This window comes from Alligator sinensis, unplaced genomic scaffold (assembly GCF_000455745.1).
Source record: "Alligator sinensis unplaced genomic scaffold, ASM45574v1 scaffold606_1, whole genome shotgun sequence".
Classification (NCBI taxonomy): domain Eukaryota; kingdom Metazoa; phylum Chordata; order Crocodylia; family Alligatoridae; genus Alligator; species Alligator sinensis.
The window spans coordinates 935,662-960,829 of NW_005842472.1; the positions used below are offsets into that span (position 1 = coordinate 935,662).

The 25,168-nt window shown below is 41.3% G+C and overlaps 1 protein-coding gene across 1 annotated transcript in view; it reads left to right on the plus strand.

The window, feature by feature from the left end:
* DOCK2 (dedicator of cytokinesis 2) overlaps positions 1-25,168 on the plus strand; it is a 514,326-nt gene that overhangs the window by 344,285 nt on the left and 144,873 nt on the right. The window lies entirely within an intron of this gene.

Below are 25,168 nucleotides of genomic sequence, written 5' to 3' on the forward strand. Positions count from 1 at the left end.
TGTGATATTTCGATGTGAACTATGCTTAGGTTGTTGTCATGTCATGTCGTGTCATGTTATGTTGCCTTTGCATAGATACTGAAGAGTTAAGTGCTAGGGCTGGGTATGTGCAGGAGAGACAAGATAGACCTTTAGCATCACTGATCTTGAATGGCTTTGTCCTAAGCAAGTCCCCACTGTGGGGCACTCTGTGACACTCTTTCTTTATATCCCTTCCATTAGTGTCCCCATCCTATGTGGTTTATTTTATCTATCCTCTACTTTGGAGGAGAATAGTGTATACCAGTCCTTGAGAAAGTTGTCTCTGAGAAATACAAGCAAGATTTACCTTATGGTAGAAAGTTTTGTTGTGCCAGAAGTGTGGAATTGTTAATCACAGTCTCTGTCCTAGAGCTCTTGGTTGTATTTATGATTTGCTAGACCCAGGCTACCGAGCACCGAAACTCCGAACTTCATTTGATATTCTGTGAGAAGATAGTGTAGAACAGAGGACAGATCTGATATGTTCATAGTTGCTCAGAAAGTGTTTCCTAAAAGTAGATGGCTTTTTGTCCAGGTATGCTGCAGCTGCAATATAGGTTGGTAACAAATGAAGGTTTATATAAATAAAGAAAAGATAAAGCTACTTAGCTGGAGTATAAAATAGTGTTTGATGTGTGCAAGGGGTTAGCATTATCTAGGAGCACTTCTAAACTACAGATTCAATCAGTGATATTGTGTGAGTAGCTTTAAACAAAGGAAAACTGTTGTGGCTGCAAACTCCTAAAACGGTTTCTGCTCCTATAAGCACAAATCACATTTTGTTCATGTTGAGTTCCAAACCTCCAATGGTTTCTAGCTATAAGCTGATCTCACAAGTTCATCCTGTTGGCATAGAAGGGTCATATGTGGTAACAGATTGGTAGAGATCTGTGTCATGTATATAATAATGGAACTTATGGTCATGTCATCATACAACTTAACCTAAATAGCTATGTGCAACTGTTGAATAGGATTAGAAAGAGAACAGATCCTTGTGCACCAATGCAAGTGAGAGAGACTTGATATTGATACTGAGTACTGTAGTTGGTTAGATCTAATGTATCAAGAGTAGAGTTCTTCAGCAGTGGTTGAAATATTACTTATTTGAAGGAGGAAGGGAGTGCTTCTTCCCTTAATAAAACACAAGTCATTGCCTTTGGAAGCAGGCACTAGCTGGTCACACTACTGGCTGCCCATATATTTACTCATTAGCATTCTAATTACAGCTCTGTAGCGTTGCTGCAGCATCATGTCTGTTAAGCCCCCGTGCATTTTAAAATGGCTGTGGAGCGCTTTAACTAAACTTCATTTAATGAGGTGTAGATAAAGCATACTACAGCCATTTTAAAATGCATGGAGCTTAATACATGTGACAGTGAAGCATTTTAATTAGAGCGGCTGCCCAGGAACTGCTCTAATTAAAAAGCTCCAACTCCCCTCCCCCCCTCCCCCCCACCCCTGAGCACTTGTATAGGCAGCCACTGTCCTTCAGTCTCTATGATGGGCTAATGATTAGGACTGGATCTTTTGTTGAAAATTGAGAGAATAGCAGTTATGCCAGGAGGCTTAACTAGTTGTGTAAGTGAAATGCAGTGTTGCTCTAATGCAACATTAATTAACCCCCTGGTCAATTGTCCATGTAAGTAGGAACTTAGGGTGTTTTTACACGTGGTCCAAAGGTGGGGGCAGTGCTTTAATTAGAGCAGCTCCAAGAGCCACTCTAATTAAAGCACCCACAGTGTCTCAAGTATCAGTGTCCCCACATTTCAAAATGGTGGCAGGAGTACTTTAACTAAAGGTCATTGAGCAAGCTGTAGTTTAAGCACCCCTGCTGACATTTTGAAGTGTGGGAAAGATGATACATGAGGTGCAGAAGCTGCTGGAGGTGCACTAGTTAGCACACTCCCGCAGATTCGATTAATCAAGTCAGCTCAGACATGCTGTAATTATGGCATGTCAGAGCAGCCTTCCCACACATCTACAGACACACTTATTGTTTGGTCCCTTGGGAAGGTTTTTTTGGAGGAGTTGGTAACATCTGTAAAAAGGAAAAAAAAACATAGCTATGACCAACTTTCCACTTTACGTGACCCACTTTTCCCTTTAGGATATTTGCAAGGATTTGTTCTGCCCCCACCATTCTACCAATCAATGGAGGAGAATATAAAGTCTATAGAGGTGCAATATTTGAAATATCTATGCAGTTCTACTTTCTAGAGCTAGCTTGTACCTAGAAGCCTTGACTTAATGTCTTCACAGAGCAGTGGAAACTAACTAAATAATTATTTGTTGGCATTATGATATTGTTGCTATCTATTTATGGGATTCCATAATTAATATTTTAAATTGCAAACTTTATAATGTGAGTTTCAAAAGGCTGTATAGCAAAGTAGCTACAGGATATATACACCACAAGAATGGTACATCACATGTGGTATAAATTAATCTTACAAAATACAAGCCTAGTATCTGTTTTATCTTTGGAAAAGTGTTTTATTTAAAATGCCATTAAAAGAGGTAAGTTCCTCCTGCCAATTGCTGGATTAATTGTCATGTCTCAGTTGAATAACCATTAGGATGACAGCTGGTGGTGATACCTGAATTTTTATAAATGCCATTGCTAATAGATATGTTTCTTTAAAATTTCCTTGCTCAAGACCTGGAGGATATTGGTTCCTTAAATGTACAATCAATTTACTGGTGGCTTGGAACAACTGTAATAGTGTTCCTTTATGCTTCATGGTGTGCAAGGCCTTTGACATTTTCTGGGATTAGCATATAGGCAGTCTATAAGCTGACTTTATGATAATTTTAATTTGTTTTTTTGGGGGGTGAGGGAAAGGGAGAAGGAAAATGCAATATTTCCATAGGATGCCTTCATTCTTGTGCTCCTTGCATTAGATATAGAATAATGGACTGATCATGCATCTATTTCTCATTCAAATAGGCACTTACTGTGAATAGAATTGCTGTAAAAAAATAAACCAGTTGTGTTAGGAAAGTGCACATTTGTAACATTAAATGCATGACATGCCTCATTACTTTCAGATTAATTTACCTCATGGAAAAAAAAATCTTTTTTTGGAACAAATCATAACTTATCTTGGTTTTTTACTGGAATATTTCATATACTTGGATTAGGAAATAGCACTCTAATAAATGTTTGTGTGAATAACATTTATTTAAACATGCAGCCTGGGTCCTCAGACCGTCAAAATTATTATAATTTACATACCCAAATTATAATTGTTACAGTGGTATTGATTTCACAGTTATGCATCTGCAAATGGCCTGTATTATGACTGTTGCTGAAGCTAGAGGTATAACAGTGCATCAAGAAACACCGTGTGACAAAGTTAATATAACTGTTTAAAGTGTAACAGGCAGCTCAGGAAAGCCTACCTAAGTAGAAAACTTGACTATGAAGTACAAACAAATCTGAATTTTTTCTCAGTTATTCTAGATGTCATACACAGACATGCTGCCAGTCCTATATAGTGAAGAAGAGCATGCTTACAAATGTAATAGTGTTAGAAAAAGGCATTTACAGGAGCTCAAAGTAGGTGAGAAGGGGAATGATGTATGAAAGACAGATGGTGTTTGTCTTACAGTGGAGGAGTAGTCTACCTAATCTCATCTTGGTTTTCTCAGGATAGACACTAGATTGTCTTGTCCCATGTAATCTACCGACTTCTCCATCTAGTAATGGGCGAATGGATGTTCTCCTTCTGTTGTCTGGCAATGGTATGTTTGATTATAATAAGGGTTACTATAGCATGTGTCCTAAGCTAGGATGGGATTCAATCAGCTTTTGGGTAGTCCTGGAACAAAGAACAGAAAATGATGATGATGAAACACTGAAGGCACCATCAACCACATGACAGCTTGTTCCAACATATATTAGAAGATCTTTTAACATAATCATTCACTACCTTACAGGTGAGAGAAAAACTGTTATTATCTTCCATATTTGGTGCAGTCTCTGATGTTTCCATTATATAACTGGACTGAAGTCTAGCAAAATGTAGAGATCTTCTCTTTGAATGATTCAGGTAGAACACTTAGGCACACCTTAATTGAATCTAAGCTCTGTTGGAAATCAAACTGATATTGGGAGGTAACTAGGCACTGCTTAAATACTGCAAAATCATATTTTCCAATAGGTTACTGCTGGAGCACTTGCACAGGACTCTTCCTAGGCTTTTCCTGAGGCAATGTGAATCAACAGGCTCCTATACACATGCAGGGAGCCAGCTCTGATGCTCTGGAAATCAAATGAATTGGAGCAGACTCAATTAATCAAGTCTGCTTCAGCATGGAAATAAATGTGCTCCAGCAGACTCTGGCATCACATGTATTAGCATCCCCGTGGCAAAAAATGGGGCTGGGGTGCATTGAACTAAAGCTTGTTCTATGAGCTTTAGTTCAAAGCACCCAACCACCATTTTTCAGTGCAGGGATTCTAACACACGTGACACTCAGGTGCTTTTAATTAAAAGTGCTCTCTAATTAAAGCACCTGCCCCTGGCACCTCCCAGAGCATGTCTAAAAATGCCAACATCTCCATTTCCCAGGGGAGAGCTTTAAACACCAGGCTGCAGAATAGGCTGAGTAAGGGAAACTATCCCTTCTGTTGAAGCCGGACCATTGGATTGCTAAAAGCATAAGTCATGGAGTGAGACCAAAAAAAAGCAAGAGGTTTGTTTATGTCATTTTTATAATCAATGATAGTTTCTGGTGATGGTAGTGAGAAGCGAGAGATATCTTGACCTTGCTTCTCTTTCTCTTTCATGTGTGAACATGGAAGGAATGTGCGAAACAGCAGCATTTCATTTCGACTTCTGTTTCACCATTTCAAAGGGACAGTGTTTCATTTCATCATTTTGTTTCATTTCAAAGCACTGTTCTGTTTCATTTCATCAAAACTGTTTTGCCCATAGGCTATAATAGGGAATCATGAAAATGCCTATAACTTTGCCATTTCTTGCCTGACTTGGGTGAAAATTGCAGGAATGATAGCCCCTTCTAAGAGCATGAAGCCTGCCAAGTTTCAAGGAGTTAGGTACAGGGGTTTCTGGAAAACTGCACCTTAAGGTGCTGACAAGCAAAACCCATGTCACTTGCCAGCAGTGGCAGCTTCCTGTCATCCTGCATGCAGATCTGGGGGCCTGCACCCCCAAGAGAGCTGTGGGGTTGTGATGGACTCCTCTCAGAGGTGTGGGCCCCTGGATCTGCACTCAGGATGACAGGAGGCTGCTGCTACCACCTGGGACTGGTGCTGGGTGCGCCTGGCGCTGGGAAGACTGGTGCTACCACTGGCCCCAGACAGCAGTGGCAGACTCCTGTCATCTCACATGCAGATCTGGGGGCCCGCAACTCCAGGAGGAGTCTGGCAGTGCTGGGAGGGCAGGTTGAGCTCCATGGGGCTGGCGGAGCTGGTTGGAGCACAGCCCTAGCTCTCCTCTGCTCCCCGCCACTGGGCTGCACTCTGAGCAGCTCTGCCAGCCCCATGGAGCTGAGCATGGCAACAGGAGGCAGGGGAGAGCCACCAGCCAGGGCTGCGCTCTGAGCAGCTCCATCACTGGCTCTCCCTCCACCTCCCACCACTGTTCTGAGCTCCATGGGGCTGGCAGGGCCGCTCAGAGCGCAGCCCTGGTAAGCACAGCCCAGTGGCTGGAGGCTCCACAGCCCCACAGAACTGAGCGTGGCAGCGGGAGGCAGTGGAGAGCCAGTGGTGGAGCCTCTCAGAGTGCAGCCCCAGCTCTGAGCGCACCCCTGGCCAGTGGCTCTCCCCTGTCTCCCGCCACAAGGCTCAGCTCTGTGGGGCTGCGGAGCCTACGGCCATCAGGCTGTACTCACCAGGGCTGCGCTCAAAGCCAGGGCTGCACTCTAAGCAGCTTGGTCAGCGTCATGGAGCTCAGCCCAGTGGTGGGAGATGGCAGGAGAACCAGTGGCAGAGCTTCTCAGAGCAAAGCCCTGGTGAGCACAGCCTGGTGGTGGGAGGCTTTGCAGCTCCACAGAGCTGCACAGAGCTGCCTGGCAGCAGGAGGTGGGGGAGAGCCACTGGCCAGGGCTGCATCAGAGCCAAGGCTGCATTCAGAATGGTTTCACCACTGGCTTTCCCCTGCCTCCTGCCACCAGGCTGATCTCCGTGGAGCTGGCGGAGCTGCTTGTAGTGTAGCCCTGGTTCTCCCCTGCCTCCCACCAGCAGGTTGCTTTGAAACTCTCGAAACATTTTGAGTGCCCTCATTTCATTTTGAAGCTGTTTCAAAGCCCTTTGTTTTGTTTCGATTTCATTGTTTTGAGCTTGAAATGTCTCAAAAAAGTTTGAAACGAAATACTCATCAAAATTTCATACAGCCCTAGAACATGGACATACACACATGGTTTAATGTCTACATAAACGTTAAATCTGCTAAACCACCTAAACCTGCTCTTCTGACATGACTGGTAGAACAAATTTCTTGGTTAGGAAGGTTCTAACTCAGGGGCGGGCAGTTATTTTGGTTGGAGGGCCGCTTACTGAGTTTTGGCAAGCCATCGAGGGCCACATGACAGGCAGCCCAGGACAGATAAATATTAATTTTCTAAATTTTTTAGGGGCCCCATGGGCCAGATAGAATGGCCTGGTGGGCTGCATTTTGCCCACCCCTGTTCTAACTGATCATTTCAGGGTTGATTTCAAGTAATATGCCAGGTACAACTCCTTCTACCTAGGTATTTTGCTTTCTGAGGCAGGTTTTATTCCATAAGAAAAAAAATATCTAATTTAGTTTAAAGTTTGTTGGTATTCTCATGCTCCTCCTACAGCAATTGCTTTTTATGTACAGGAGATTAATCTAAATAATGTAGTTTTAATATGTTGCTAGTTTAACGATCCCTTGCTTGTTTTCAGGCATATCAAATTTTTCACATCTAAACTGCTCCACACAGCTAGAAAGCCATGTCAGCTTGCATTCTTAATAAAAACAGCATTTTAAAAAAATCTATAGAGAAATGACAATTATGTCAATCCTCGCTCAGAGCACAGTCCTTTAGAGATCACCCAATATTTACTTTGCATCAATTGTTGACATTAGACATTCACTTGTGATATTACACATTTTCTCCCTAATGCCCCCTAATGACTCATAATTCTGCTGACCAATTTGATCTAGAAAGGCTTAGTACACATTGTTACACTTCCATGAACTGGTAGCATGAAATTTTTTTTTTTTTTAAAAGGGTCAGGTTAAAAATCAGTTTTCATTTACTAATGCTACTAATAATGCTTTAAATTATTTAAATTCACTTGGTGCTATTTAGACTCCTTGTGTATATTATCACTCCCTGTGCTTGGCTAATGAAAATTAGTTAAAGTCAGTTTCACTTGCAGATGCTTAGTGCTACAAGGTTTGGGGTATCCACAACTAAAACTGTTAATTTATGTTAAATTTTAGAACTATTTAATCTGTTCTTACAGTTTAAGAAAACATTGGTCAATTTCATTTCTTGGTCTATCTTTTAAAAATACAAATTATCCCAAGTTAAAGAGAGAGCAAAGGAAAATCTTTGAGAGAGCTTTCTTTCTCTTTCTTTTTAATTTTTAATAAAATAAATCTTTTAGTGCAGTGACGGCTTAGATGCAGAACCTCACTACATCGTGCAGTACATTATTTACATACCTCTTTTTTAACCTGCAAAGGGATGTTTTACCCATGTCCCTTTTCTGAATTTACAAAAAAAACCAAGTATATCTGTAGGACAAATGTATTGAATAGTCTAGCCCAGTAGTTCTCAACCTTTTTTATATTAGAACCCATTTGCCAAGACTAATGGCTTGTCCTGACTCTCACCCCCCTGGCTCTGCTGGTGCCTACCCACAGTCCCCTGTGCCCCCCTCCTGGCCTTGCTGGTTCCCCTTATCCCCCAGCCACAACCCCTTAGCCCTGCTGATGCCCCTAAGCTCCAAACTACATTCCCCTGCCCCCTGGGTGATGCTGGTGCCCCTCACTCCCAATCCACAGTTCCCCACCTCCCCCTTTCCCCCACCCCAGCTCTGCTGGAAGGGGCTCCCATCTGCCTTCGTACTGCTTGGGCCAGAGCATGAGCAGTGAATGTGGGCCCCTGCATGTATGGGCTCTGGCCCCATACTGACAGTCCAGGAACATAGCTCCCCACTATGAAGGACCACCCCTGCCTCCTTCCCCCACTGAAGGGCCAGGCACCTTCTCCCCCCCGCCCCCTGCTTCCCCTGCCCTGCCGCAGCCCCATGCTCTGCCACCATGTCCAGCACTGGCAGCATACGTGTGTGCGCAAACATACTACACACCACAGACACATGCGTGCACCGCCCCTCCCCTAGTCCTTCAGAAAGTCCCCTGGACCTCCATCCCCTGCTCCCCATACTTATCTGCATCCAGTGGCTTGGGATGCTCCCATGACCCAACCTTACTCTATGCTGGCCATGTGCATTTGAACATGTGTACCTGCTGTCTCCAGTCATCCCAAGTAGCCACTTGCAGGCTGGAATGCTTCCATCCTGCAAGGGGAAACCCATGCTTTCATGATTTTTCCTGGTGACCTGCTTGGGACCCTTTCAAATATTCTTGCGACCCACTTTTGAGTTGCAACCCCCTGGTTGAGAAATGCTGGTCTAGCCAATAGCAGAATGCTTCTTTGTTCTTTCTGCTCTTTTTCACCCAACAGGGAAAGTGTTAGCTGCCTGTGAACTAATATTTGTGGTGCTCTAACTTGTATTTCACCATATGAACCTAAAATCAGAGTGTGTATAGTTGGGGGAAAGATAGAAGCAGTTATACAAAGTAGATCCTGCCTCTGGCTAAAAGCTGTTCCTGTTGTGTGGGCCCCTTTGACTGGTTTCCCACTGTCATCCTAGATAGAGATACAAAGATCAAGAGAATGTAGTATATTTTCATGAGGTAGTAGCAAATATATATTTTCATACATGAAAGCTTTGAATTAGTTAGACAAAGAGGAGAGAATGGAAGAGGAACTGTAAGAAGAGTGTTTTAACAATAGGAAAGTGTTTTAATTTAAGTAATTAAACATGGGAAAGCCAGAAGATTAGTTTGAAGAATGGAAGTGTACATTACACATTTAGTCATGTAGATGGGTCTGGGAACTGGAAAGAAAAAAACCCCAAAACCTTTGTGCTATTCTATTTGCCTCTACTAACTCAGAGTATTTATCCAAATTTTAATAAAAATGTAAACAATTTTAATCTTGTTTTTTATATTTTTATGTCTTATTTTTTTCATACAGAAAGAAATATTGATGGATAATCCTTAAAAATATTGACCTTAAATTGATATGTATTTAGCTAATTATAACAATGTACTATATCTATGCATGTTTATTTAAATGATATAATTTTTTACATTTTTATTCTGTTAAAATTGTGAATGATGCATTTTTATTCATATTTTTGTGGATTTGGGTGGGATTTGGAATTCAACTGAAAATGTATCAAAATAGCATTTAAAATTGTTTTTTATTATTTAGGTAAAACTGCTTTAAATGTGCTGGTTGAACAAGGGAAAAAGTATGTAACGATTTGGATTTAAAGCTTGGGCATACTCTGTAGTAAGGGAATTAGACTAATCATTTTTGGTTATCAAGATTATGGAATTATTAGATCTCATCCTCTCATACTTCAGTTTTATTCATAGATTGAGGAAGACAACAAGTTTTCTTGCTTTTTCAATCTTTTTGTGTACTGGGAATGAACTGAAATTGAACTGAGCTACTGAAATAAACTGAAATGAAGGACATGTTCTCTCAGCACCAGTAAAGACAGTTGTTATCAAAAGCTATTCTCAGCACTTGGACAAACCCCAGTTCTCAGGGGTTAGTCAGTGATTTCCACCAGTCCAGTGCTTTGCTTTCTTGTATGTTCATGGCAGAAGATGGGCAGGATTGAGGAGACTGACAGGGCTCATAGCAGGGGTAGTGTTCTCCATGCTGCCCCTATTGTGAACCGCACAGCTGATATGGGTTGGGGGGCTCACAGCAGGAGTAGCACCAAGAATGCTGCCCGCAGTGTGATCTTCCTTGGCTATAGGGATGACAGTAGGGGTTGTGGAGATAATCCTGTCACTGCTGTGAGGCTCATGCAGCACGAGGCTCACAATAGGGAGAACACTACTGTCCCAGGGGGATTGAAGCAGAGGCCCTGGAGCACCCTCCTATGGCGGGACCAGAGGCAGGACTGACCCATCTGAAGAAGGAAATGAAAAGCCCTGAAAACAGGGCATACTTACTATTTTCAGGAAAAGCAGAGCCAGCCGAGCTGCACTGAGATGAACCACCCGCGTGGTTTGTCAGCCGTTTTTATTGCCGGCTGGGAGCAGCATCAGTGGATGAAATCATCAAAAATCTCTGCCTGGCTGATTTAAAAGCTGGCAGTGAGGAAATGGAGGGGAGAACAGCAACACAGCAGCCAGAAGACAAGGCTCCTTCCTGGGCTGCATAAAGGCCGTGTCAGCAGCTCGGCAGGGAGCCGGACAGAGACCCACAGGAGGGGTCCTGCCTCCATTAAAAGAAGCATCACTCCATCTCAGCAGGACAGCCGGCCAAAGGAGGATGGCATCGCGGGACCCCAAGAGCTGCAGACGCCGGACCTGTGAGTGGGGTGGGCTGAGGCCCCATGCCCCAAGTATTCCTTTCTTCTTTTTTTCTTAATATGTGTTTTGGAAGTTGCACAGAGCCCCAAACCAGGGAGAGGGGCTTCAAGTAACCTCTTGGGTCAAAGGAGAGCTGAGGCAGTGCAACAGACCACTACGCTTCAAGAGAAGGCTAGATGCAGTGATGAGGATGGTCCCACATCCCGTAGTCATCCAGTGTGGAGGGATGCCAAGAGATGGGCAGGGAGAAGGAAGGGCAGGTGATGACATCAAGGGACAGGAAGGCCGGCGATCCATCATCTGGCCATCCTGAGGGCTGGTGCATGGCTGGGGTGTAGGGGAGGTGGATCCCCAAGAGTGCCCACTAAGGGCAGCACCTGGTCCATGAGGAACTGCAAGAAGGAGCCCCACCACTGAAGAAAAAGATCAAGTCATGGCAGGTGAGTATCGAGGCCTCCCTTGGGGTGAATGCGGCCCAATGCCCAGGCCTCAGGAACACACCCTGCAGCCAGCACCGGGTGTGTGCTCTAAAGCATCTAGAGAGCACTTACATGCGGCCAGACTGGTGCAGCTACCATTGCTGTGAGCCCCACAGCTGATGATGTGAGCCTTGCAGCCCACAAAGTTTGCAAAGGAGGGCAGTGTTCTCTGCACTGCGAGTCCTGTACCAGATAAGGCTTGCAGCGTTGCAACTCCTGTAATGCTGCCATCACTGCAAGGCCTGTCAGCTGTGGGGCTGGCAGCAGGGTGTTGATGGGGCTTCCAGCCACAGAGGAACACTTGGCTACATGCTTAATTAAGGGCATGATTCGAATACACTATAAAGTTATTCCACATTTTTTCTGGAATAAATTTGTAGCTTTATTGCTTGTTTTATCACATCTTTAATTGGTTGAACGTGTAGCTATGTCGCAACTTAAGGAGTGAAATGACCGGTTAATCATGCCTTATGTGTAATGTGTATAGGGTGTGTAAGCAAGAACCATCTATACATATGATGTACATTCATAGAAATATGCTTATGTAAGCACATGTAAGTGCATATGTATAATTCTTTAATGTGATTTTTTATCATCTACAACTATATTTCAATTTGCTTTATGGTAATAATTTCCATACAGTGATTCAGTGCATTCAGGGATGTTTCCCATGATCTGTGGAAGAGTTTTAATAAACTCCTATAGATAGTTTTTATTTTATTTATCTGAAATGAAAGTTGTATCATCTACAAGATATTTGGTTGTTGCTGTTGTTGTTCTAATTCATTTATAATAGTCTTAGTAGTGACAAATGGTAAAACGTTATTGACTACACAAATTATTTATCATGGCAGGTGGTTATACCAAATATTGTAGGTTGGAGGCAAAAGAAGGCCTGGTAAAATTGAGATGGTTAATCAACAAGATTACTTGATAATATTGACAAAAGTATTAGGATATTTATAGAAGTTTTTTACTGAATGTTAATCTGGTCCCAAGAGTTAAAGCTGGTTTGCTGCTTTAAAGATTATACTAATGAAGAATTTGCACACCTATTAGAAGCTCTTAATTTTATTTATTTATTGTAAGGTGTTCTTAGTTATAGTTTTAGTTTAAAAAATAATGAATAAACCATGAAAATGTTATATTTCATTGTATTTTTCCCAAGCCTTTTTTGTACAACATATTTGCATTGCATTGAAGGGTGAGCAGCTCATGTATAAAATGTTTAAATATTCTAGCTCGCACAAAGTACGAGAAATATATATTTTTAAATGCTTTTGTACAGATTAAGCCTGCTGAGAAAATGGGTTGGTAACTATGAGCAACCATTTAACAAATAGCCTATTCTTCATGTACAAAGCAAAATAGCCCTATAAAACTGCTTGGATTTGATTCTCTACTTCTTTATAACCTGTGCAGTCATTTAAACACGTCGTATAGTGGTAATAGAGTGAAAAAAGTCTAAAACAGTGGAGGGTAGAGCCCTTGATTTTCATAATTATAATGTAATGAGAAAAATGATATTTATATTTTTAATTTTTGCCAAGACTTTTTATCCTATTAAATACACATCATTTCCAGCACTTTATAATTTTTGGAAATATACATTGTTTTAGAGGTAGGCAAAGTATATGTAATTTTACACAAAAATGAATCGCTACAATTATTACAAGATTACAAGATTTGTGGCTAAGAATGGTGTTACCTAAACTTTTCGCAACACTCCAGGTTGATTCCTGGGTCCTTAGGTCCTTTTACCCATGCACGTTGATTCCTGGGTCGTCATCTTATTTTTTTTCTCCAGTATTCAACATTCATAAGCCAGATCAGTGGACCTTTCTACACAAACACCTGTTAAGCATGCATCTTAAAGCTTGTCATCCAGACTGGAAATAATGTTAGTAAGTTTTCTTTGTGGGGCAGGCTGATGGGAGAGGGTGATGGTTATAGTTTCTGTGCAATAAAGAAATAGACATGTACAAATTAAAGTGACTTATGTGTAGGGTAACTATATGTCCTGGATTGGCCAGAATAGCCTACAAAATCTAGGACTGTCTCAGTGTCCTGGACATTGGAGAAAATGTAAGCAGAAGTCCTAGATTGGTGGGGACTTGGGAGCCATAGGGTCAGGATATGTATGTGTTTCTTCCAGCCCTGTTCCTGGGAGCTGTTCCTGTGTGTGTGCGCAGCAGCAAGCAGGGCTGGTGCAGGTATCAGGAACACTGAGGAGCATTGTGCCTTTGTCACTGGAGCTGGGGCTGTGGGCTGGGGCTGGAACATGCTGGGGAGCACGATACCTTTCTCACCAGGGTTGTGGGCTGGGGCTAGGGACAGAGCACCAGCCAAGTGAGGGGTGCTGCACAGGCTGAGTCTGACTTGTGGCTCTGGCCCCATCCTGGCACCTGGAGTCGCATCCTGGCCATGTGCCCCTCAGACAGATGGGCACAGCCCACCTTGGCCTTACACCCCACTCCCTGGTTAAAGCTGGGGTGTGGCCAGGCTGGGCAGGGCTCTCTACTTCAGAGCTGTGATGCAGCTGGCCTGGTCCCAGTCTCAGCCTGTAGCCATGGTGAAAAAGGCATCGCACTCACTAGTGCATCTTTGTCCCAGCCCGCAGCCCCAGCTCTGATGACAAAGGCTCCTTGTGCACTAAACCAGCACCTGCTCTGGCCCTGCCTTTTGCTACTTATTGCCTTAGCACATGTGTGTATCTTTGTGTGCACGCATGGGCACATGCGTGTATGCCACCTCCCCCCCCCCCAGTTCCCCTCCACTCTCCGTCCAGGATTTTCCTGAAATAATTATGGTCACCCTTCTTATGTGGGGGAAATAGTGAATCTGGCTAGACATGAAGGAAGCATACTTGAAAAGAATCTGCTTGGCCTTCTAATCCTTCAGGTACTATAATCTTAGATTTTACTTGTGAAAATAGTGGGATTTTTTTTAATTGCCACTATCCCTTGTCCTTTTATTGATGCTTTTGCAATAAATAGTAATAGCAGAAGATATACTTTATATTTATTTAAAAACATAGAACTAAAGTTAGGTGATTAAGGTGTGATTGAATGAGTTTTTAAATTGAACATAAAGTAGTCAAAAACAGAGTTGTAAAGTCCAGCATATCACATACTCTATTATTAAGCTAATGTTCAATAGTTTTTTCTTCCCAACGATCTGATTTTCCACAAAAAGCCTTTAACTGTTCTAAATAGACAGAATGGACAGAAATTCCAATTGTTTTTCTTGAGTGCTTCAATTTTCCAAGGGGTCCAAAAGGCATTTTCATATAATGGCTTATGACATATTGCAGAAATTTGCAAAATGATTTTGCAAAAAGCAGCTTAAACAATAGGTACAGATGACTAGTGAAAGAAACATTCCCAGAATTGAGGAAACAGAGGTATTTTATTAAGTACTCTTACTTCCCACTGCGTACAGTCATAATCTTAACCCTTTCTATTTGAAGGTGGGTTTATACAATTTCAGCGTCAGATGTGTGTCACAAATTCATTTTTTTCTGAAATGCCATTTTGCCCTATTATTGCAAGTGGCCTTAAAAACCAAAGAATATGCGTTTCATATCACTTTGTCATTTTTTCTCATGCAAGCCTTACAGATAATAGCTTATAAGCATTGTGAAGGGAATGTTTTCAGGAGCCGAGTAGTGATGGTGATGATGTAGTTCTTAAACACCTTCCAGAAAGTGGGCAAAATTTGCATTCCATTTATTCTACTAGAACATCCCTCTTGTGAAAATGGTAGATTGCATGAATTCAGGACTTGAAAAATTTGGCAGGTATCTTACAGAACTCAATTGTCTAGTTCAGAAGAAATCTGAGGACCGTAGTGAAAATCCTCAGAACCCACCATTTAAGGAGCACTTGAGAAGTTAAATTTTTGTGGGTTCCTACCACAGTACTGTCCTTGGCTCCTGCTTAATGGCTCCACATACAATGCAGTTGTCTACCTGTTCTCTTCCTCCCTACCTCCTCCAGTTTTCTGGAAGTATCTGATTCTTCAATCTTTTTTTTCCAAAGACTTCTAGCTAATGTGAGAGGCAAAGGTTTGTATTGCCATTTCCCTACCCCTGCTTCTGCATGGATCTTTTTTTTTTAATTTCCTTTCTCCTATGTAGTGCCAGTATCTGCAACTCACAGCTTTTCCAGATAGCACTGCTAGCAGACAGACCAACAAGATGTTTGATAGCATGAGAGGGAAATAACTGACAGGAAACTGATTGGAATTCTGTAAATTTCACTCTGATGATGCTTGTTACCACTAAGCATTGGGAGAAGGCACTAGGCAACCAAGTGATGAAGTCCACAGGGAACTCTACAATAGTTTGTATATGAACAGGTTTTTTTTCCAACTATCTTTGAGTATAAGCTTTAATTCTAAAATTTTGAAAAAAAGGAAAGATATTCTCGCATAGATTTTGTATTACTCAATTTAGTTAATTAAGAAAATGTGCTTCAACTGTCATGTTGAATTGTCTTGTAAAGTTGGATGCAATTAGAAATAGAGTAGGATTTCCTGAGATATTTTTAAATTAATGAGCATACTCTCATGCCCTAAAGTTGCAAGTTTGCCAGTTGTGTCCCAAGAAATGCAATCTCTGGTGAACGGTTTTGAGAGTTATGGCATCACACACATTCTAACAATCAGTATTATATGCAGTGTCTTCATTGTGAGTATGCAGGTAACACTGTTCATGGAAGCACTGCTCATCATTTGGGAGGTGGAACTGAGGAGTTATTTGGCCTCTATGGTTTCACATACATGAAGATAAGTGTTAAATTTGGAAATACATTACATCATTTTATACCTGTGTACAGTCACTAATTTTTCAGAAGCCTCTCTTATTACTCCTTCCATTCAAAGTATGTTTGTAACTCACCTGGAGACATTTTGGTCCATGGTGTTATCAATATGTAGATGACATTCAGATCTGTATTTCCTTTGCATTGAATCTGGACACTGCTTATTCTCTGATCTTCCAGGTTCCCTGAATTGAGAAATTTCTAAATCTGAATATTTAGAAGAGGACAAAGGGACTCAGATCAATTGTTGAGAATGGTTTTTCCCCCTCTGTATTCTATAGGAGGTTTATGTCCAGGTTTTGCAAGTATAATTGCGTGTGAGTCACATTGGCTAAGTACAGACAGTCAAAAAGCCCAAGGCTGAATCTATTCAATCTTCACAGATTAGTTTAAGATGCATAGATTGAACTGATCAGCAAGTGAACAGACATTCACTTTTGATTTAAAAAATGTAGCCACGTGCCTGCAGTGGCTTAGGCCAGAAGGCGAGGGGCTCGAGAGCATGCCTCCCTGCTTGGCTGGGGCAGACAATTTGGTTCAAGGCTAGCCTGCCCACCCTTACAGGAGGGGTTTGTGGGGCAGGTGCAAAGCATCCTGGGATGGTTGGGGACTGTGAGTTAATTCGAATCTGGAGTGGATCTGGGAAGTTCAATAATCGATTTAAACTAAATCAGTTAAGTCTGATTCTACATTCATCCAGCTTTATCATAAACTGGTTTTGGCCATTTTGAAAGCAGCTTATGTGCACTGAACTTCTGTTGTGTTAGAGATTTGACTTGGTTTCTGATCACTTATACCAGTTGATGTGCAACTTGCGTCCCTAGCCATTAAGGCTGTTGTTCTGTTGCTCCTGGTCTCTTGATGAATGTTACTGTACATTTAAGACATTAAGGCCAGATACAAACATTACAATTTTACCGATACAAGTGATCTGTCCACATGTTCAATAAATTAATGGCATGATAAAATGAGGAATAAGCTTCAAAGTTATTTCACACATTTTATATAATAACATTGTGGCTGATTCTTATCATGCCTTTAATCAAACATGTGACGAGTACCTAATCTCTGGAGCATATGTGAGCCTTACAAGGCCCCCTGAACTGATTGGTGCACTCCCCTGACTGGAAGCCCCAATTAGCTGACTGGGGTTCCAGCCAGTCCTAGCTTACTCCTCATTTTATCACACAATTAATTGCTTGAACATGGGGCCAGTTCACTATTTAAGATACGATTAACCAGTTAATTATGTTTTAAGTATAATGTCTGTGAAGGGTCTCTGGGGCCTTGGACAGAGGTATGGCACATGATGCTTCTCCCAACATTATTTGTTTTGGGGCTTTTTTCTCTCAGACTCAATCTATGCTGCCAGGAGGCAAAGAAATAGTCTTTGCCTCCTAGCAGCATAAAATATTGCCACCTATCCATCTTAGCTTCTTTCAGATCTTATACAGCACCCATAATCCCCTTTGTTATTTGAACATCTACTTAGTAGAAACCCAAGTAGCATGCAGCAGACCATCTCTAGAATGGTAGGAGTTGTTATATATTATGCCCATGTCTTCACATTGGTTGCCTATTCTGTTCTATGGTTATCATTTTGGTTTTTTTAATTTAAAACTCTCAGGATCCTGGTAACAAACATCCTACTCTTTGCCTTTGATATGTTGCTGGGATTCAACTTATTATGGACTGACAAAAAATATTCCCTTTGAAGAGAGAACACAGCTGGAAATGGCTTATCAGTTTGCTGTGTTCAGAAAGCTGGAAAACAGAATGCAGACATTTTGGCTAGGTCTTTGACTTACATTTGGGTAATTCTAACAGTAGGAACATGGTCTTTGGAGTGTAGTATGGTGTTTTTAGAAGATTATATTTTTGTTTGTACTGGCTATTTTAATTGGTATAAGGTACCCAAGGACCAGTGAAATAAACACTATTTATCAGTTTTTTAAGTTTAAAAAATAAATGCATAGTAGTGAACAATTTATACTGACAGAAACGTGTACCTAAATGCCTCACTACTTAGAGGACTCAAAACTGTCATAAAGAAATTCAGTATCATTATTTTTCATATAAATGCTTTATATGCCATGAAGCAATTTTCTTACTTTTATCTAATCAGTTGCTAACTGCTTCACTGCTCCTCTTTTTTGATGCTGTATCTTGGATCAGTGATTCATACACTGTATTTTGCAGGTCTCCAAGAAACTGTGTAAACAGATTTATATCAATAGTACTCAGTCTTTTGGATACTAAATTATGCCAGTTATGTTTCCATACAATATCTTTATTTACAAAGAAAATGGTATCATGTGTATAATTGTTTGACCTATTATGCATACTTGTCTTTCTGCTGAGGCATAACTTGCTGATTCACTCTCACCTCTTCCGTACTACTACAATGTATGCTGCGAGGTAGTAAGCTTATAGAGTCCCTAAGCACAGTTCCCTCTGTACTTCAAGGTGAAAAATGAAAGCTACCAATGCGCTAAGTCAGCACATTCTTTTTATTTCTTCTTCTCTTGTTAACTAGCAAAGTCAGGTATATCAAGGATCTCGTAGTATGCACCATAGGTGAACAAAAACCAGGAAAGATGAAACAGAAAGAAACATTTGTATGCATCTGTAACCTTTTATACTCGTAGCATTACAGAGAATGCTTTCCCTGAATGGAAAGAAATATGTAGCTTTCAAACATATTTCAGGGTAAAAATTAAGTAACAGGATACTAAATAGAATTCATTTCTTGTGGAGGGGTTTTTGTATACATACCCTTTATATACCTTTCTCTGAAAATCAAAGTACATATAGCTAGCTTTAGAGTACTGTTCGGGCTTTATTTTTTATTTCATATGAAGAAAGTATTTATATAATCTTCTAGTCAAAATATATGGAACTAATACTAAAGAACATTTAATTTCTTATTATATAGAATGATAGAAAATTAGGATTGGTAGGGATCTCAGGAGGTCATCTAGTCCAACCCCCTGCTCAAAGCAGGACCATTATACTCTTTAGCAATAATACCTGCATAAATAGAAACTACAAAACCCAGTGTCTTGCAGTGAGCTTTCCAGGGTAGAATAAAATGTTTCCATTTTTCTGTGCCCCTGGATTTAAGTGAATTTTTGCCTCATTAGTTTTACTTTTGTTCAACCCATTTTAATTCTGGTGACATTTCAAGTGAAATTATATTATGAAATTGAAGTCCCCTGTGGTTTAGTGGTAGATTCCTTAGGTTCAGTGGTAGACTCCTTGTCTGCTACACGTAGGAGACCTCGATTCAATTCCCAGATGCTCATACAAATACAGCTATGGAGGTTCCAAAGATCTTTATACAGTCTGGCTTTTGGATTCCTTCTCAGTAGCCTAAAGTGGGGATGGAAGGTCTGGGCAGCCTCCATTGCTCCAAAAGAAAAATCCTGTTTAGGCATATGCATCAAAGGTCTGGGTGACCTCTCGTGCATACACCATGATCCAAAAGGATCAGCGGTTGCCAGATACATTATAAAATTATTTTTAGGAAATTTCAAGTAGCCCAAAATGCTATATATAATTATTTTTTTATAAATTAAATCAGAATCTCTATTCCAATATTATTATTAGAAAGACAGAGGCCTTATGATAAGTAACATTGCCAGGTCAGATTAGGTTAGAACTAGAATATGGATCTTTTGGCTCATAAGCTGATGCCTGTCACACTGGAATATGTTGCCTCCAGTGAATATGGAAGCAGGGATAAACTGCAGAGGGTGTTGAAACATGAACATCAGCATCATCAGCCATAGATTGAACCAAAAGCCATCAGAGAATAGCATCCTGTCTTTTTTGTGAGACAAAATCTTCTCTTTTTCATGTGAGAATGCAGAGAAAGTAATGGGGAGCCGTGTTGAGTTTGTCTCTTTGTAAGTATTTCTGTTAGAAGGAGCAGTTTACATTTTTGTCAGAGTTGAAAAGTGTGGGACAGTTTTTTGACTGGTGTATATTTAACTAATACTGTTGAATTAAATGAATCTATCCTGATTTAGACCATCTAGCATGCTGGCTTTCTGTGTGTTATTCTCTAATTTCTTTGGATAATCAGTGAGTCACTGTGTGGTTTCTAGGAAGTAGTTCACTCAGATATTCCTAGCACTCAAACAATTAGTAGAAACATACAAAAGAGGAATGAGTAGAATGGGGAGGTACAGAATATAAAGGTAAAATATTGAAAATGCCTATCAAATCAAATTAGACACACCACCTCATTATGACAGCCTCCTTGAACTTTTATGTTTTCAGTTAATCAGGTTTCTAGTAGGGGTGTGCAAAATGGACTGTATTTGATTTGGATTCAGATTCAGCCCATTTCGGAGGACAGTAATTCGATTTGTTGATTCACATCACTGTCCCAATTTGATTTGGCTGAATCCAAATCTGAAGATTCAATGCTGATTTGAAGAATCAGCAATTCAATCATAGACACAATTTTAAATGTTTTTTCTATGTACCTCGAGATACCAGACGCAGCTCGTGAATGCTGAGATGGTGGGGTGCATGGGAGCGTCCCATAGGAGTATGGGGGGGGGCCCATGTGCTTGGCAGTGGACCTCCCCCCCCCCACCGTGCCAAGCCTGGCTTAGCGATCAGCCACAGAGGGACCCTGGGTGCACCTCCTCAGACCCAGGAGGCACCAGTCATCAAGCCAGAGGGTGACGGGGGGGGGTCCCCCACGCACTTCGTGGCGGACCCAAAAGTGGACTAGAAGTGCTTCTGGTCCACTTCTAGGTCCACCATCAAGCATGCTGTAGACCCCCCCCCACACACCCATGGGATGTTTTATCTGTCCCACCATCTCAGCATTCACTAGCCATTTGGTACCTTGCAGCATGCAGGTACAATTTAAAGCTGTGTCTTTAAATTGCAGACACATTTAAAGCTGTGTCTGTGTCTGAATCATTGAATCTCTCTGAATCTATTTGGAGGGTTTTGATTCAATTCAGAGGGATTAAAGGGTCTGCTGATTCAATTCGGATTTGGAGATTCAGGTGCTGAATCGGGTCAAATCGCCGCTGAATTGGATCAGAGACCAAAGCTTCTCACAGCCCTAGCTTTTAGCATTATAGGGGATAGATATGCAAAAGAAATCAGCACCTAGTATGCACCCAATGCAAGAAATAGTTTTGAGAATTTATTTTGAAAACAGTAGAGGCTGTGTTGAAAATCTTGCTTTTAGTAAATACTAGAGTCTACACTGTGGCAGACTACATGTAAAGCAAAAAAATCCTTCATAGAAACCACAGTGTTTTGCCTTTTGCTGTGTTGTGTCAAAGAAATCACCCATTCCCATCTTTCTTTTGGCATATTTCGGGGGACAGTGATTCAATTCATTGATTCACATTACTGTCCCAATTTGATTGGGCTGAATCCAAATCTGAAGATTCAATGCTGCCAAAGCAGTATAATAAAATGAACAATAAAAATGATGTATAAAATTTTAAAATATCATATATAAAACATATTTTTTTTACTAAAAGCATACAATAAGCTTATCCATTCTGCCAATTTACACAAAATTAAAACAAAATAAAATGTATCAGGATGTAAAAGAAGAGGTAAAATGGAACAATGAACAATAAAACAGGACAGGAAAAGTCTATGTGATTTTTTGGTCCTTATTCTTTGTGTGTGTAAGGCAGGCTCCAAAGTGTTAGAAAGCAACCATGTTATTTTTTCTGTATTAGCCCACTATTTAGCTTTTCCCATTAATAGAGAGATTCATTTCCCTCTTATTTCTTCAAAACACATAGAAGACCACCAATGATGATTTAAGTATTCAATCTCATTCTTCCCACAAGAGCATATTAATCCAAATGTGGATTCCAACAGTACCTGCCCATGACAACTGCAGATATCATTAGTGTGACTCTCAATCTAGTGATGGTCTCTCATTGTTTGCATTTTTGTACCACACAAATATGTTTCTGGGCCAATGGAGTGTTTTTATTAATCTTTCAAAAAGAAGAAGTTCAAGACAGTCTCACTGTAAGCATATCCATCTTCATGCTGGCATCCTTAATTCTTAAATGAATGTGCATTTTAAATACAAGGGATATATTGCGTCAGTTACTCTCAATACATTTCCCAGGCCATTTATCTGGAAGAGAGTATAAGTGTTCTTAACCATCCACACCAGGGTTTATTTGGGAGAAGAGAGGTTTCTAAAATGCACTTCTTGGGGTATCTGATAGGTAGGGACCTACCTAACTTGCAGGAGCTGCCCTCCCTCCCTCTCTCGCAATTTTGTGGGGAGAACATGGACCTAGGCAGTCATTTTGCAGGTGGAACACAGCAAGTTTCCCATGCCTCTAATTGGCTGAGGGGCCTCATTTGCCCTGCCCTTCACTGATGGGTTGTGGAGGGCTACCTGTCATATGGCTCCACCCCTTGCCACTGATTGGCTGCAAGTGCTATCTGTCATGTAGCCCTGCTCCTTACTACATGACAGGTATCCTTTGCAGCCAATCAGCAGTGAGGGGCAGGGGTGACAGCCATCTTGCATCAAGCCCTTTGAGTGGGCAGCCCCCCATTTCCTCTGGTCCCCCTTCCCTGCCCCATTGGTCTGCTACAGCACACTGAGGACTGTTGGCTTATTCTGAGTAGTCAGCATTTTCTTTCCTACTATTTTTTTTCCTGTGGATTTCATGGATTTTTGTAGATCTCATGGACAATGCTGGAATTCATGGAATCAGTGAAATCATAAATTTGGTGTGTCCCTACTGATAAGTGTAAAAGATCAAACTTTCATCTAATAATTTAGGGTTTTTAATTTGGCCAAATTGTTACATTTATCAGTCCAGTTTCAGAGCACATGACCACCCCCCCCCCCCAAACATAGAATTAGGTAAGGATAAAAGTATCCTTAAACAATCTCCTCAATTTTCAGGTGGACCATAGGGGTCAACACCCCAGAGTTCTGCTCTGTACAATGAAATAGAATCTACCTTGGATCTATAGACACTTAATGCTCCAGAACTACTCTTCTGTCTTAATGTAGAAAGATAAAACTCCACCCAAAGCTTGTTTTGATCTAACATTTACATTTTCAGTGTGCTTATTCCAGCTCTGATTTTTGCTACGATATATTTCAAGGTATTTAAAGGAAGACATCACCTCTAATATCTTTCCTTGTAAAAAAAAAAAAAAAGATCCTGTTTCCTTCTTTCATTGCCAAAGACCATTTCTTTGGTTTTAGCTGTATTGATTTCTATGCTATCTGAGTTGCAATATTGCTGAAAAGCATCTAATAATCGTTGAAGACTTATTTGAGATTGTGACAGAATTAATGCATTATCTGCATAAAGCAGGACAGCGAAGGTCATTCAAAATCATGGTTTCATGGAACTGATTCCCTGTGGGTGTGTCTATGTGAGATGCTGTACTGCACAATAGACTAATGTACTGCTCAGTAAAGCATCACCATATAACTGTGCTGATAAGGTACTGTGCAGTAAATTAGTCTACTACACAGTTAGCTTGTACCTGTAAATACAGGTGTTAGTCTAAGTGCACAGTAGATACTGCACAGTAGGACTCATGTTGATGCATGGAAAACTGCTGCAGTGATTTGGCTGGGGAGGCTGGGAGGTGGAGTTCAGCTGCCAGCCGAATTCAACATTTTGCCCACCCCTGGTTTAAACCAATGTGTTTACTGATTAATATATGTCAGACATTGCCGGGGGAAGTGTGTAAGGACTTCAGAAAAGGGTCCTGTGTTTTCAAAGCTTTCCAAGTCTTCAGTGGATTTTCAAATGCAAATGAATGGATAAATATATTCCAGCTTCTTTATCGGCCTTTGAAGCAAACATTACAAAAGAATATTGTTTCCCATATCCTTGATTTCCAGAAGATGTTGCATTTGATTAGTCCTTTGCAGCTGTTGCTATATCTACAAAGATCTTTGAATCATTAGTTACAAAGTTTAGTAAGATGAACCAAAAAAACCCTCTGCCTTGATTCAAATATACAATGAACTGAATTAATTCAGCTTTTGACTTGGCATCTGGACTGCACATCAGAATTTGAATTATCAAGTCTCCATTTCTAATATAATTTTTCTAATCTTGAGACGCTTTAAATATCCGCTGTAGAGTGGGAGAAGACCTTGGAGCCTTGTTTACAGAGGCCTGATGAGTGAGAGCCAAAGACAAAAATCACTTTCCAATTTTTATTACAAGTATAAGTTAATGTTTTAAATTTGAGTACGTTATTTAGAAGAATAATTATATAGGATAAGTACAGAGAGTCAAAAAGCCTAAGGCAGAATTGATTTCAACATATGCAACTTTCTTTAAGCTGCATAGATTGGAGCAGTAATGAACAGAATATATGTTCACTCATCAGTTGGCCATGGCAGGTAAGTACCTGCCCTGGCCAAGGCCTGAAGGCAGAGGGTGCTCACGCATGCACCCCAGCTCTGCTGGACTGCAAGCACTCCAGCTTCCCCCCTCACCAGCCCCTGCCCCACCCCCTAAGCTGTGGGGAGGGTGAGCTGGGGGGGCGGGGAGGAATAAAGCTGCCTGCCCCAACCCCAAAAGTTGTGGTCTGCTTGGTGTGCGTGGGGGGAACACCTCCCATGGTGGGGGCTTCACGCCCTGCAGTGTAGCTCCACCAGGCTTAGAACATCCCAGCCCTGCCTCCTCTCCAGTCTCTTGTCTGTCAGCCACAGTGGGTAAATCTACATGTGTGTTTTACTGTGGGGCTTACTAATTAGATCTTCAGTAAAGCATCACCATCTACACATATACCTGTATTGTAGCAGAAAGCCCCCTTAGAAAGCCCCCTTTTCCTCTTGCCTGCATTTGCTCTCCCCTCTTTAAACATGTTTTTCCTCTTCTACCTTTTCTTCCTTCCTCTTTCTTTCACTTTAAGATAAGGAATTGTGTTTTAAAATTTGTGTGTGTGCATTTTGTATCTGTGCGGGCCGAATCCCGGTCCCATCCTCACCGGGTGCAAGCTGGGCCCGTCTGTGTGCACGCGGGCTGTGGCTGGCAGCCCGGGCACACGGGGCCGGAGAAAAGCCGCGGGGTGGAGTAGTACGCTCGAGCTAGAATCAGTCATGGAGGCGTAATGGTTGATTGAAAAGATTATTTACTTACATCGGAGATGGTCGTGGTGCAGGCTGGACAGTTTCCAAGGTACAGCTCCGCTTCAATCCTCGTTGGAGGACTCTAAAACT